A 13,573-nucleotide genomic window follows, 5' to 3' on the forward strand; every position below is an offset into this window, starting at 1 on the left:
CCGCGGAGCGGCTGGGCCCGTGAGCCATGGCCGCTGAGCCTGCGCGTCCGGAGCCTGTGCTCCGCAACGGGAGAGGCCACAACAGTGAGAGGCCTGCGTACCGCAAAAAAAAAAAAAAAGAGTCAGTGTCTGGTACTCCATCATGTTATACATTTCTTGGGGGTAAAAGCCTTCATGAACCTTAGTTGAGAATAATTTTTTTTTTTTTTTAGTTTTTTTGGCAGGTTTTTTTTTTGTTTTGTTTTTGTGGTACGCGGGCCTCTCACCGCTGTGGCGTCTCCCGTTGCGGAGCACAGGCTCCAGACGCGCAGGCTCAGTGGCCACGGCTCACGGGCCCAGCCGCTCCGCGGCACGTGGGATCCTCCCGGACCGGGGCACGAACCCGCGTCCCCTGCATCGGCAGGCGTACCCTCAACCACTGTGCCACCAGTGAAGCCCGAGAATAAATATTTTTGATCAAACTTTCTGCTGAACCTCTGAGAGTATCCTCCCAGAAGTCATTTAGGATATGTGTGTGCACCAAGCATTTCCAGAGGATGTGACATCCCACCAGAGTGGTCTTGTCACTTGAGCTATATGACTTGGGAATGTGTATGTTCCTGAAGGGACTATCTTCCTGACGCTGCTTGGATGCAGCCTGGATGCAAGAGAATCTTTAGTTGAACACAAGAGGACACTGTAGAATCTTCCAAAGGATTTGATCTATTTCTGACCTTGCAGGCTGATAACCTTTTAGTAACTTGGTCTCATCCCTACAGAAGTGTGTGGTAGAGCACATCTGGTCTGCTTTGTGGCAGGAACAGTAATGTTCAGATGTGCAGTGCTGGGATATTGGTAAACCCAGTGATGGTGGTGGCTGATGAGCTGTAGACCCTTCCCTAATGCTGAGTGTACAGAGTTCATCACATTGTGGGAGTCAAGGAAAAAGACCAGTTGTTTGAGCAGTGAGGAAGACTCACTATTTTTTTCTAGCCAGCTTAGGATCTCAGGATTGGTTTTGTATAAGCCAATGCTTTGAAGGCCACTCTTTGTCCCTCTCACTAGGAAAAGATGAGCCATATGTCAGAGCTCTTACTTGAGTCTCCTGGTATGAGAGATCAGGAGCAAGGGGCTAATAACCAAGAGAGGCTTACAAAAGAGAAGCTACTCCGACTGCTGTTGAAAGCAAAAGAAGGACTTGTCTTTTCCATTTTGAAAGAGTTTGTCTCTGAATAAAGTCAGCCCCTTGGAGTGAGGGGCCATTCTTGAACGTGTTTAGAATTCCCAGGTTAAATCCTTCCCCCAGGTGAAACTGATGTTTGATTCCAAGTTGCTCTGATTTGCCTCCCTTCCTAACTTTAAAAAAAAGTGTTGTTAGTAAAACAGTTATTCTTAAGAAGATAATAGTGGTTGGAGGCCTATGTGATTTGCAGGGAGATGCCCACCAGCTTTCATTTCAGCCCTGGATTGTCCAACTTTGGGAGCTGCACTTTTCTCCCATAGAGGGCTCACTTTATATCTGTTTGCTTTGCTAAAGGCTACTCTTCTAAACTGTTGTCCACAACAGAACATGTCTCAAGGTGTGTGCTCCTTGTTCTTGGGAGCAGGATGGCTAACAGTATGATTTTCTTAAATAATTGTAGAAATTTTATTATTTTTATTTTAAAACAGTTCTGACCAGTCAACTCCTGAACTGTTTCCAGCATTTCTCACCAGCAAGGGGTTATTGCAGTAGATTTCCCCAGAGTTCCACATTCTAGTTGTGCTTTCCAGAGCCTGGGAAAGAGCCCCCTTTTCTAGAGGAGGTGTTCCTTTTGACATGTGGATGATTAAGAATGACTGCCCAGGCCTAGAGCTTCAGTGGCAGAAAAGGATTTGAATTAAAAAGCAGAGCTCATCTGGTTTCAGCTGATGATAACAGAGAGGATGCAAGTGGTCAGGCCCTGGCTGCCTTTGTCTTTGGCAGAGGCAGAACCCAGGACAGGGTTAGGATTTGACTAATGTTGAAGTACACTCAGCTGATGCTGATTAATCCCCCCAAGTGTAGGAACCAAGGGACTTGTATTACTAGGGAAGTTGGAAGAATCTCATGTCTTACCAATCCTTGCATTCCTCTAGTAAATTTAGGTGTTTTAGAAGCAAATTCTTGGGACTGATTTCTCCAAAGGAAAAAACCTTTGCCCCTGCCCCCGCTCTCCTCTGCCTGGCAGGAGAGATTACCTCTGTAGACCCAGACTCTGCTCCACCATGTTCCCTCACCCCTGCTCTAAGGTTGTTTTCCCATTTGAGGGTTTGGAGTTAAGCAGACTCAAAAATATTTTCTTGTTGTATCTATCCTTATACCTGCTTTGAAAACCGGACAGTGGCATCTCTGTTCATGTTCTGTGTTTTATGTTTTAATGTTAATATGAAAATAAAGCATTTACCGTGTGTACCTACTCCTGATGTCTTTTGTCTTTTTTTTTTTGGCTGTGTTGGGTCTTAGTTGCAGCACGCAGGATCTTCATTGCCATGCGCAGGCTTCTCTCTAGTTGTGGAGTGCAGGCTTCTCGAGATAGTTGTGGCATGCGGGCTCTCTAATTGTGGCGCTCGGGCTCCAGTGGTAGCCCTGGAATTGGCCATGACCGCAGTTCCTCTCATGAAGGTGGGATCCTGACAAGGTAGAGAGAGTGACAGTACTTAACATCACTAGACAAACAATATGGCCCTTCCCTCACCTGAGTCACTTGCTGCCTGAGTCAAGGAAAGGAAACAAATACATTAGCAGATGCTAACATTTGCTTCTCTGATTAAGACCCCTCTCCCCCCGCCGCCAAAAAAAAAGACGTGAAATTCCTTTAGGAACCATAGTTTGTACAACTTGGCAAATTGTTGTAAGGGAGGTAGAACACCCACACTCCAGAATACTGGGTTCTTCTCTCTGGGTCTTACAACCCTAGACAATCTAGGGTTCTCACCCTATGTGACAAACAAGTTTAGATCCCTTAGCTGGATAATTTGGAGTGCCTGGAAGTATGTTATTCCATTTTTCATCCCTTTACTCTTTTTTTTTTTTTTTTTTTTGCAGTACGCGGGCCTCTCACTGTTGTGGCCTCTCCCGTTGCGGAGCACAGGTTCCAGACGCACAGGCTCAGCGGCCACGGCTCACGGGCCTAGCCGCTCCGCGGCACGTGGGATCTTCCCGGACCGGGGCACGAACCCGTGTCCCCTGCATCGGCAGGCGGACTCTCAACCGCTGCGCCACCAGGGAAGCCCCATCCCTTTACTCTTGTTGGTATTAAGCCACTGCTGTCGCTCCAGCTCAGTAGTCGTACTGTTTTGTTTCTAAAAATTAAAAAATAATCAGAATAGTTCATTTTAGATTTATAATAACAGCTTACATTTACTGAGTATGTACCTAATGCTGTGGTATACCTTTTATATGAAAGGAACTCTCAGAGAAGTGAAAGAATTTGCCCAGGTGTAGTGGCCATGAACATGAGCCTTTCAGATCTCTGGCCAAGGAGGGCATAATTGACTGCTGTTCCAGCTGCTGAGCTCTGAAATCCACTACTGCATCACAGCAAGGCCACACTTTCCAAGGGTTGCTCCCAGCCAGTGACTGAGGATGGCAGGGATACTAAGGCAGGCCCATTTCTGGGAGACGCTGAATGCCTGACAGGCACCTTTAGCTTGAGGACTCTCCAATGGTGTTGGCCAAACTTTCTTAGACTTGAACTTCAGTCTAAGTTGTTTCCACCTAACCATCCTTGCTTCCTCCCTCTCTATCTCTACTTCACACAGGGTGAGATCTGTGTATTTGACTGCTCTAATTGTCTCATCTATGTGGAATCATGCAGTATTTGTCTTGTTGTGACTGGCTTATTTCACTTAGCATAATGTCTTCGAAGTTCATCCATGTTGTAACATGTATCAGAATTTCCTTCCTTTTTAAGACAGTGATGTTCCATTGCATGCATATACCATATTTTGCTTATCCATTCATCTGTCGGTGGACACTTGAGTTGTTTCCACATTTTAGCTATTATGAATAATGTTGCTATGAACATGGGTGTACAAATATCTCTTTGAGACCCTGCTTTCAATTCTTTTGGGTATATACCCAGAAGTGGAATTGTTGAATCATATGGTAATTCTGTTCTTAATTATTTGGGGAACTGCCATACTGTTTTTCCGCAGCAGCTGTGCCATTTTACATTCCCACGAACAGTGCATAAGAGTTTCAGTTTCTCCACATCCTCTTCAACTCTTGTTACTTTCTGTTTTTTTTTTTTTTTTGTCAGAGGGGGTTGTTTGTTTGTATGACAGTAGCCATCTGAATGGTGTGCGGTGGTATCTCATTGTAGTTTTGATTTGTATTTACCTAATTATTAGTGATGTTGAGCATTTTTCATGTGCTTATTGGCTATTTGTATACCTTCTTTAGAGAAATGTTTATTCAAATCCCTTGCCCACTTTCATTTATTTATTTATTTTTAAAATTTATTTATTTTATTTATTTATTTTTGGCTGCATTGGGTCTTCGTTGCTGCGCGTGGGCTTTCTCTAGTTGTGGCGAGCGAGGGCTACTCTTTGTTGCGATGTGCGGGCTTCTCATTGCAGTGGCTTCTCTTGTTGCAGAGCACGGGCTCTAGGTGCATGGGCTTCAGTAGTTGTGGCACGTGGGCTCAGTAGTTATGGCTCGTGGGCTCTAGAGCGCAGGCTCAGTAGTTGTGGCACACGGGCTTAGTTGCTCCACGGCATGTGGGATCTTCCTGGACCAGGGCTCGACCCCATGTCCCCTGCATTGGCAGGCAGATTCTTAATCACTGTGCCACCAGGGAAACCCCCCATGCCCACTTTTAAATTGGGTTGTTCGGTTATTTGTTGATGCCTAATCCCCTTTTGTTTTCTGCTTCCTGGTAGACCTAGATAACACGGGTATGCCAGGAGTGTTCCGGGAAATTTGGTAAGATGGGGATGATTGCGGCCCAAGAATAATAAAGACCAGGTGGCAATGCTTAACTTCCAGAAGCCAGGAGACCACAATTCCATTATTACCAGCAAGATTGAAGAGCTGCCTAAGGGGTCTTGACCAGCAGGGAGTTGGGGAGAGGGTTAATAAAAGACAGCATCCCTAGGGGCAAAATAGACACAGCCAATGAAGGTGCTTTTTAACATCTATAAACAAAAAATTCCATAAGAAAGGGGCAGGAGACTAAAGGTGGTCATCCCCAAAGGTCATGCTCCTTTGCTCAGTTTCTAGACCTGAGCCAATTTTCAGATCCAGAACCCATTGATGAATAAGTAGTTGGGAGCCTAGGAACAAAGACCCTACAACACCATGCCAAGCATATGGTTCCTTCAGTCTTTCCCCAGAGAGACTCAATGGCCATTTACTTGGGTGACTATACACTGACAAAAGAGAAATAACCAACTATTTGAGGACCATTGGACATTTGGTCCGAGTTGCCTTTGATACTCAGACTAAAAGTATCATCATAGGTCCCTGGCCCCTGGGGACCTGGTACTATAAATGGAGTCCTGGCTAGATTATGGCTCACAGTGGCCCCACTGGTTATGTGGACTCATCCAGTGATCATTTCCCCAGTCCCCAAGTATATAACTGGAAATGATCTAGAATAATCTAGACCTAGAAACACTAGATCATTGTGAAAATGATCTGGAAACGTGTGGTATTTCTGGCCTGTGCGGTAAGAATTACCATTACAGGGACTTCCCTGGTGGCGCAGTGGTTAAGAATCCGCCTGCCAATGCAGGGGACATGGGTTTGATACCTGGTCTGGGAAGATCCCACATGCCGTGGAGCAGCTAAGTCCGTGAGCCACAACTACTGAGCCCAGGTGCCACAACTCCTGAGCCCGTGTGCCTAGAGCCTGTGCTCCACAACAAGAGAAGCCACCGCAATGAAGAGTAGCCCCCGCTCGTTGCAACTAAAGAAAGCCTGTGCACAGCAACGAAGACCCAATGCAGCCAAAAATAAATTAATTTTTAAAAAATACCATTACAGGAAAGACCAAATGTAAACCTTGGAAACTGCTCTCCAATCACTGGCCAGGATAATAAATTAAAAGCAATGTCAGGAATTCCCCAGCAGTCCAGTGGTTAGGACTCAGCACTTTCACTGCCATGGTCTGGGTTCAGTACCGGACTGGGGAACTAAGATCCTGCAAGCCGCATGGCGTGACCGAAAAAACAAAAAAAGCAATGTCTTACTGGAGTATGGAGGATGGTAGAGATTAGTGCCACCACTAATACCTACAGGACGCAAGTATGACCCTGAAAGACAGTGGAGAGTGAAAAAGATTCCAATGAGTGGAGCTGCAAGCTGTGCCCTAATCTTTGCACTTTGTATGGAAGAAGTGGTTTAAGGTGAGAATATAAACAGATTCCTGGGCAGGGTCCAGCAGCCTGGTCTGGGATAGTGGCATGTGGTTGGACTATATGGAGAAGGCACAATGTGTAAAGACTTTTTATTATAGGACAATGCACACCAGAACCTCTACCATGGAAGAGGCATTGAACAACCAAGTAGGTAAAATGACTCGACCAATTGACAGCCATCCTTCAGCCACTGTAGACCTGATATGTTGGGCCCACGAATGGAGTGGCCACGGTGGCAGAGACAGAGGCTACATATGGGCCCAAAGTCTGTCTGGGAGAATGGACTGCCACTTACTGCCAACCTGTCAGCAACAGAGACCAACACTGAGTCTCTGATATGCCCTTTTCCTAGAGAAGATCAAGTAGCTACTTTGTGGCAAGTCAGATACAATGGGCCTCTTCCTCTTGAAAAGGCCAGCAGTTCTCCCTTATAGGGATAGCTACCTATTCTGCGTGTGGATTTAACTTTCTTGCTCTCAGGGCCTCTGCCAGCAGAATGCCAGATTGAGGCACAGATTGCTACACAACATAGTGCCTGATCCAGGGGACCCACTGTACAGTAAAGGGATTGCAGAAGTGGATCCATGACCATGGGATCTGTTGGTCTTGTCATATACTATCCCATCCAGAAAGAGCCAGCTAATAGCATACTGATAATGACCTTCTAAAGACATAGCTGAAGCACTAGCTAAGAAGCAACACTCTGAGAGAATAGGGTGTCATTCTTCAGGATGCAGTGTTAAGAGACCTCTATTGGTGCTGTTTCCCCAGCAGGCAGCATACATGGGTCCAGGAACCAACATGGGGAAACAGGAGTGGCTCCATTTACTGTCACTCCCAATGACCTGGGTGATTTTGTACTTCCCATCCCAGCAACCTGGGCTCCACATCATTGAAGGTCCTGGGTTCCTACAGGGGTGCACTTTGCCAGAGGACACAGCAAGGGTCCCACTGAACTATAAATTATGGCTGCTACCAGAGCACTTTGGGACCTTGTGCCCAGGGACCAATAGGTGAGAAGAGGAATCACCATGTTGGCAGTGGTAACTAACCCTGATCAACAGGAGGAAGTAGGGCTGCTTGTACATAATGGGAGCAAAGAGAAATACCCAAGTGGTCCACTTGGATGCCTTCTGGTGCTCCGTTGCCTCTCTCTAACTGTGGACAGACATGCAACAATACCACACCAGGATGAAAAGGTTAATATGCCCACTACCAACACCACCCCTGAAATGAAGGCTTGGGTCACATCACCAGGTAAGCCACCAAGATTTCTGAGGTGCTAGCTGAGGGTAAAGGAAATTCAGAATGGAGGAAAAAGAGGATGAATACCACTTGCAGCCCTGAGATCACCAGCAATGATGGACATTAGTTTATCTCACTAACCTCCCTCTTCTGAGTTTTTCCCTCTGAAAAAGAGATCCATGGAAACTATAGAGTAGCTGTTCATCAAGTTTGTGTAGAGAAATAAACCTATGGGGCACAAGGGATGGAATATAATGGTCGTGAAAATTTGCCTCTCAGATGTCCAATTTGGGGACTGTAATTGACCAGCTGCTGTGCTCTGAAATCCATCGCTGGGTTCACTCTGAGGCCACACTCCCCAAGGGTTCTTCCAGCCAGTGACTGAGCATGGCAAAAGATGCTAAAGCAGGCCCATTCCTGTGAGGCTTTAATCCTAATTTTCTTCCACAGCGAACCCTGTCTGGAGATTGCTTCTCACAGAGCCCAGAATAACCAACCCACCAGGAGGCAAATGGTGGATTAGATAAACCCAAACAGTCCAGGCTGGTTCTTCTAACTACAGTGCTATCCCTAAGGCAGGAAGTACATAGGAGGTGCTCAGAAAAGAACTGCTGAATTATAAATGAATAAATCTAAAAATGGCATGTTGAAAAGGGGTTAATTTTCCTAGGAAGGCTTCAAAAATACTGAGACTTTTGAGCTGAGCATGAAAGGAGAAGAAAAAAAAATTTTTAGGCAGAAAGTGTTAGAACTTCATGGGTCAATGTCACATCTACATGATCTTGAAATTTTGGATATGGCGAAGGTCAGGAGGTGCTTGAGGAAAGAGACCACTGATGCAGTCCTGCGCTAGAGCAATAGTTGCCAAGGACTGGCAGGGACCAGTGCTGCCTTAGTTGTTAGGAAAGCATATTCCTGGATTCCATAATCAGAAACATTTGAAAATTGCTCCAGGTGATTCAGCTGCACAGTCAAGTTTGGGAAAGCATTCCTGTATTTTGGAAGCTGCCATAGTGCTCAAATGGGAAAGATGGTAAGAAGTCAGGGGAGGAAAGTGCTCAGGCCCATCACTTCTTTTCACCTTGCTTGCCCAACAAGAACACTTAGAGGGCTTCAGGGAAGTCACTTCAGCCACTGAGCAGTGGGAGGAGCAGCTTGGCCAGCTCAGTAAGCCTTCATTGATTGCCCTCTATGTGCCCGACATCATGCTGAGCACTGAGGGTACTTGTGAGGTGGTTAAAGACTCTATTAGCTTGGGCTTCCCTGGTGGCGCAGTGGTTGGGAGTCCGCCTGCCGATGTAGGGGACACGGGTTCGTGCCCCGGTCCGGGAAGATCCCACATGCCGCGGAGCGGCTGGGCCCGTGAGCCATGGCCGCTGAGCCTGCGTGTCCGAAGCCTGTGCTCCGCACCGGGAGAGGCCACAACAGTGAGAGGCCCACGTACCACACACACACAAAAAACCAAAAAAACACTCTATTAGCTCTTGCTTGGCGATTAAACCACACCCCGGCTGATACCTCTCCAACAGCTTCCCAATGCACTTAGATTTAAGTAGACTTAAACCTAGTGCAGTTGTTTTCTGTTTATCCTACGTGTTCTTTGTTACTTTATTCCCACCTTTTTGCCTTCTTTTGGATTAATCAAATGCTTTACACTTACACATTCTTGTAGTATTCTTTTAGTGTTTATCATAGACGCCAGGGCCTAGCAGTTGCAATCTGCATCCTTCTTTATATGCTATGGGAGTCATATATTTCACTGTTACACAATGTTAAAAATCTCTCATTATCGTTGTTTAAAACAATATTAATTGTCCACATATTTACCCTTCCAGTGCTCTTTATTCCTTCCCGCAGTACTATGCTTCCATCTGGGATCATTTTCCTTCAGCCTGGAGTACTGCAGACCATCTAGCAATGAATTACCTCACTCTCTCAGCTTTAGTTTGTCTGCAAATGCCTTTTTTAACTATTTAATTTATTTATTTAAATTTATTTATTTATTTATCTTTGGCTGCATTGGGTCTTCGTTGCTGCGCATGGGCTTTCTCTAGTTCTGGCGAGCGGGGGCTACTCTTCGCCGCAGTGTGCAGGCTTCTCATTGCAGTGGCTTCTCTTGTTGCAGAGCACAGGCTCTAGGCACGCGGGCTTCAGTAGTTGTGGCATGCGGGCTTAGTAGTTGTGGCTCGCGGGCTCTAGAGCGCAGGCTCAGTAGTAGTGGCACACAGGCTTAGTTGCTCCGCGGCATGTGGGATCTTCCCAGACCAGAGCTTGAACCCATGCCCCTGCACTGGCAGGCGGATTCTTAACCACTGCGCCACGAGAGAAGTCCCTGCAAATGTCTTTATTTCAACTTTTTTGAATGGATCTAATTACATTTTTAAAAACTTATTGAGATCAAATTCATGTAACATAAACTCCACTATTTTAACAATTGTAAGTGCACAGTTCAGTGGTTTTTAGTATAATCACAATGTTATGATTGTGATTATCTGATTCCAGAATATTTCCATCATTCCCAAAAGAAATCCCATACTTCTCAGTTCTCCCCTCCTCCCATCTCCTGGAAACCATTAATCTACTTCTGTCTCTGTGGGTTTGCCTATTCTGGATATTTCAGATGAATGTAATCCTACAACTGGTGGCTTTTTGTCTCTGGTTTCTTTCACTTAGTATTATGTTTTCAAGGTTCATCCATGTTGTAGCATGTATCAGTACTTAATTACTTTTTTTTTTTTGGCCGTGCTGCGCGGCATGTGGGATCTTAGTTCCCCAAACAGGGATGGAACCTGTGCCCCCTGCAGTGGAAGCACAGAGTCTTAACCACTGGACCACCAGGGAGGTCCCTAGTACTTCATTTTTGAAGTACAATTTCCCTGGGTGTAGAATTCTAGGTTAGCAACACTTTTTTTTCTTTTGGTATTTAAATTATGTCATTCTACTGTTTTCTGGCTTTGATAGTTTCTTAATGAAAAATCAGATATGCCTGTTATTGGTCCTTTGAAGATAATGCATCTTTGTCTGCTTTTAAGATTTTCTCTTTCTCTCTTTGATTGTCACCAGTTTTACAATGACATGCCAAGACTGTCTATGAACCAGGACGTGGGCTGTCACTGGACACTGAATCTGCCAGCACCTTGATCTTGGCCTTCCCAGCCTCTAGAACTATGAGAAATAAATTTCCATTGTTTATAAGCTATCCCATCTATGGTATTCTGTTTTTTGGGGTTTTTAAATTTTTTTTAATTTTTTTTTTTGGCCGTACCACTTGGCTTGCGGGATCTTAGTTCCCCAACCAGGGATTGAACCCATGCCCCCTGCAGTGGAAGCATGGAGTCCTAACCACTGGACCACCAGGGAATTCCCTATAATATTCTGTTAAAGCAACCCACACAGACTAAGATGTCCAGTCTGCTGTTTATGTTATCTAATGAATTTTAATTCAGTTCTAGAATGTCCATTTGATTATTTGTATAGAATCCAATTTTCTGTTGAAATTCTCTATTTTCACCTATTTTATCTATCTTTTATTTTCTATAGCATACTAGTCACAGTTATTTTAAAGTCACCATCTGATGAGTCCAATATCTGAATCATATGGAGTTTTTGCTGACTTTTTGTTTTTGGTTATTTAGTTTAGCTTAGTTCAGCTTTGTTTTGTTTTTAGCATGCCTCATAATGTTTCATTCAAAGCTGGACCATGCAGATTAAAAATTATAGAAGCTCTGGATGGTATTAATCTTTCTCCAAAAAGGTTAATTTTTCTTCTTATAGACAGAGTACTGAAGGGTCACCTTAACCCCACTGAAGCATGTTTTAAGCTTTATTAGGCCCATGGTAGTTTTGCCTTTTCTTCTAGGACAAGGTCCTTACCCCTGGGGTGTTATCCTTCCTCCTGCAATATGGCCTTTGTTCCTAGGGTGTAACACTTCTGAGGTCTCAGTTAAAAGCCAGGGGTGTTTACCAAGGCCTCTACACCTCAGCAGGGTCCAAGCTCCAAGCTGAAATCTCTCTCAATTTATTGCTCTCTCAGCTATTGTTTTCTTCAGGATTTGTTGGAGTCTGACTCTGTGCATGCACAGCTTAGGAGACAGTCAGCCACTTGAGAGAAATTTGTTCACAGATTTCTGGCTCTTTCTCTGTGGTTTCCTTCTCTTTTGACCTTTAAGTCCCAGCCACTTGGAGGATTCTGAACTCCTACCTGTATATTTTCAGCCCAATAAGATTACTGCTTTCTGCAAGGGCTCAATTCTTCTGGGCCACAATTTGGACAGTCCCCTCAGAAAAAAATCTGGGCTGGAGCTTCCCTGTGTACTTCTCTTTTCTCGAAGATTGTAGCCCCCCATTTCCTCACTGTATTAGTTACTTTCTAACCCCTCAAAAGATATTTTATATATTTTATCTAGTTTTTATGGTTTTATTTCAGCATAAATACAAATTTGTATTTGTACTCATATTTGGGATCAGAATCCTCCCCAATTTCATGTATATATAGGGCCTGCAGGGCCTTACATGATCTGGCCCTTGATGGGTTCTCTGACTCCTTCTTCTAGCCCCCTCTTTCCTCATTTCAATGCAGCCACATAGGCCTTCATTCTGAATGCTTATTCCCTTGTCTTGAACTTGCACTCGTCATTAACCTTTGCTTTTGGAACTCTTTTGTTATGGTCTAAATGTTTTTGTCCCCCCTAAATTCATATGTTAAAATCCTAATGCCCACTGTGATGGTATTAGGAGGTGGGGCCTTTGGAGGTGCTTAGATCATGAGGGTAGAACCCTCATGAATGAGATTAGTGTTCTTATAAAAGAGATCCCACAAAGCTCCCAGCTCCTTCCACCCTGTGAGGACACAGTTAGAAGTTGGCTGTCTGCAACCCATAAGAGGGCCTTTGCCAGAACCTGACCATGCTACCACCCTGATCTTGGACTTCTAGTCTCCAGAACTGTGAGAAATAAGTTTCTGTTGTTTATAAGCCACCCAGTGTGTGCTATTTTGTTATAGAAGTCTGAACAGACTAAGTATCTTTAGGTCTGCCCCCCCCTTTTTTTTTACAAATTTATGCCAATTCACTCTTAACTCAATGATCCCTAGCTGCCATTATATAAAATCTCCTCCCCACCCCAGTCATCCCATTTATCTTTTCTTTCTTTTTTTTAAAATATTTATTTATTTATTTGGCTGTGCGGGGTCTTAGTTGTGGCATGTGGGATCTTTGTTGCAGCATGTGGGATCTTTAGTTGCAGCATGCAAACTCTTAGTTGTGGCATGTGGGATCTAGTTCCCTAACCAGGGATCGAACCCAGGCCCCCTGCATTGGGAGTGCAGAGTCTTAGCCACTGGATCACCAGCGAAGTCCCTATCTTTTATTTTCTTCATAGTACTTATACTATCTGAAATTATCTTGCTCTTTATTCACTATCTTATTGTTTCTCTCTCATATAAGCCAGTTCTTGAGCAATGCGTGACATATTTTAAAAAATGCTCAACACATATCTATTGGATGAGTTACGGAAGTGAGGATCAAGAAACAAAGGGTACAGTAAAGGGTGAAATGAATTCCTAGTTTGTGATAGAGACAGTCTGTTTTTATTGAAAAGTCACTGAGTCCAGGCGACCCAGGTCAGGTCAACCCTCTTCCCACTGGCCTGTGGGTTTGTGCTTTCTGTAAAGTCTGACTTGCCTGACACAGCCTGAGCTGGCCAGGTTCCCAGATTTCTCTCAGTTTCTTGCTTGTTGGTCACTGTGATTTCAGGATAGGCACATATACTCTTCCCTATCTCCAGAGGCAGTCTGTGGCCAGGTCTAGGGTTTCCTCACTGCAGGCTGTGAGATGGGCAACTGCTGGCTTCTCTTAGCGGTTTGTCAATTTCTGGCCTTAAACTGGCTTAAAAAATAAACTCCCACTTATTGTCTGCGCACATGGAGACCCATCATTGAAAAGTAATGACTCTTATCCAGTGGTTA

The sequence above is a fragment of the Hyperoodon ampullatus genome (genome assembly GCF_949752795.1).
Source record: "Hyperoodon ampullatus genome assembly, chromosome: 18".
Taxonomy (NCBI): domain Eukaryota; kingdom Metazoa; phylum Chordata; class Mammalia; order Artiodactyla; family Ziphiidae; genus Hyperoodon; species Hyperoodon ampullatus.